Source organism: Bos indicus, chromosome 27, assembly GCF_029378745.1.
Source record: "Bos indicus isolate NIAB-ARS_2022 breed Sahiwal x Tharparkar chromosome 27, NIAB-ARS_B.indTharparkar_mat_pri_1.0, whole genome shotgun sequence".
Lineage (NCBI taxonomy): Eukaryota > Metazoa > Chordata > Mammalia > Artiodactyla > Bovidae > Bos > Bos indicus.
In genome coordinates, this window is record NC_091786.1 from 10,442,231 (window position 1) to 10,444,681 (window position 2,451).

The window sequence follows — 2,451 nt, forward strand, 5'->3', positions numbered from 1 at the left end:
CTTTATTCACACAGAATCATATAGGGGTCGCAGTAGCAATTTTTTTTGTCAATAAAGTGAGTTTCTCTAAAAAAATAAGTTTCTAGAAAATAAGTTTTCTAAAAAATAATCTATAGGCTTTGCTTATATCTTCAGAAAGGCACCAGGGTGCAGTAAACAACACAAAATTTAGAATCAAGAAGTCTTTGATTTGATTCTGGAGTCTTAGAGATTTGATTTGATTCTGAATATACTTGCCATATGAATTTGGGTCAATATCTAGCCTTGTTGATCTTCAATTTATTCATTGTTGTCATTGAACTGTGAAGTTCTATACTAGAAAATCATGTAAGTAATTAGCAGAGTACTTAACAATGAATTAATCTTAGCTATTATTAGCTGACACTCTTTATGCAATCTTGTACATTTTTATATAGATTTTAATGGAACATTTGAAGAACACGATATACACATTTAGTGGTTCACTGTTTTAAGAGAGAAGTTAGGAGGCATGCATTTGGCATGCTATAATTTATTTGAGTAAATGACTTTAGCTTTTTCCTTAAAGTAGGGAGTAAATAAACGTACTTTTAACAATCTTAGATGAGCACTGACTCATAAACAAGTATTTAAAATGAAATTATGATTAAGCTTTAATACTGAATTAACAGGAGGAAATAAATATGGGGAATCCAGAAAATATAAATATATATCATACTTCACACTTCAATATTTTGAATCATGAGTGTGTATGTGTGTGTGAGGTTGTGTATGTTGTTATAATTATGTAGGTGAGAAACACGTCTAGTCTGTTGAGTTGGGGAAAGCTGAGAAAGAGTTGTAAAAGTGTTTAGGTTCTTGAAAATGAAGAATATTGAGAGGCATTAATTAAAATATGCATTATTTATCAAGAGAAAAACAACAGTAAATACTCAACTCAAATATAGCTCAACATGCTTCAAGGTTTCCTAGGTACATTTAATGTGAAGATAAAGATGTGAAATCATGTTCTGTACACATTATATTTGTAGAGATTTTATTTTTGCAATTTAGCAAATCAGTTGTGATTACTATAGCCTTCTGTTATATTTGCCGGAGTTGACATAAACTGGATTGGAATGGAATTAGTTTCTTCCAAGGCTTATGATTGAAATCCCTGTAGCTATCATCAGATATTATACTGTGCTGTTTCAGATTGTTAATGAAAAAGCCATGTGGGTTCCATCAGTGACAAATGTAAATTATGGTAGCAATTCAATTAAATTATTTTTTACTGAATATTAACTCTTTCTTAGAATGACATCAATGTGCATATACATATATACTCTTGTGAATAGTAATAAAGACTACCTTACATTTTAAGTGTTAATCACCTCCAACTCTTTGAGATCCCATGGACTATAGCCCTCCAGGTTCCTCTGTCCATGGGATTCTCCAGACAAGAATACTGGAGTGGGTTACCATTTCCTTCTCCAGGGGATCTTACCAATCCAGGGGTCAAAACTGGGTCTACTGCATTGTAGGCAGATTCTTTGCCATCAAGCCACCGGGAAGCTTATATCTAAGTATTAAGAATATATTTTAGGGTTTCCCTGGTGGCCCAGTGGTAAAGAATCTGCCTGCCAATGCAGGAGATATGGGTTTGATTCCTGATCCAGGAAGATCACACGTGCTACGGAGAAACTGAGCTCCTGTGCCACAATCCCTGAGCCTGCGCTCTAAAGGATGGGAACTGCCATTACTGAGGCCAAGCGCCACAACTCCTGAAGCCTGGGCGCCCTGGAGCCTGTGCTCTGCAAAAGAGTAGCCACCACGGTGAGCAGCCCACGCCCTGCAACTAGAGAGTAGCCCCTACTCTCTGCAACTAGAGAAAAGCCCATGCGGTAACGAAGATCAAGCACAGCCAAAAGTAAATAAATAAATAACATACTGTAAACCCAGTGAAAAAGCAGTCACACATTCTACCTCCTGTTCTAGTCCCACAGCCTATAAAGGTGAACCAGCTGGAGCTGGCTGGGGGAGGACGCAAGTTTGTTTCAGAGGGACAGTCTGAGAGATGACAAGGGTCTCCAAACACAGGGAAGGAAGAGATATCACTTTGTGAAAAATCAATTCTACACTTTTTTCCAGGCCTGGAGAAAGTACAAGGTACATATAATGGAAGTCAACTCTCAGAGGATATCAAAAAGGGAATTTACAAGTCATTACTTGTAAAACCTGCATGTTCAAATTAGCACACAATCATTTCAGCTTTTGAAAATATAGTCTTATTTTAACTTTCAAATAAAGGAAAAAGATCAAATAAGTTTTTGGATGTTTGAACCTATCTATACCTTGTGAAAATTAGTGCCAAATACTCACTGGCTTTGTCATACACAATAAATGAAATTTTGAAATATTTTTCACATTTGCTTTAAAAGATACTAATCAAGAGTTGGTTGTTAATTGAGTATCTTCATGTCTCATAATGAA

The 2,451-nt window shown here is 35.7% G+C and overlaps 1 non-coding gene across 1 annotated transcript; it reads left to right on the forward strand.

Annotated features, from left to right (window-relative positions):
- The first annotated feature begins 1,914 nt into the window (after nt 1-1,914).
- On the forward strand, nt 1,915-2,037 carry LOC139180255 (small nucleolar RNA SNORD22). Its single transcript, XR_011564589.1, has one exon. It is a non-coding gene; the product is annotated as a small nucleolar RNA SNORD22 (small nucleolar RNA).
- The last annotated feature ends 414 nt before the right edge of the window (nt 2,038-2,451 follow it).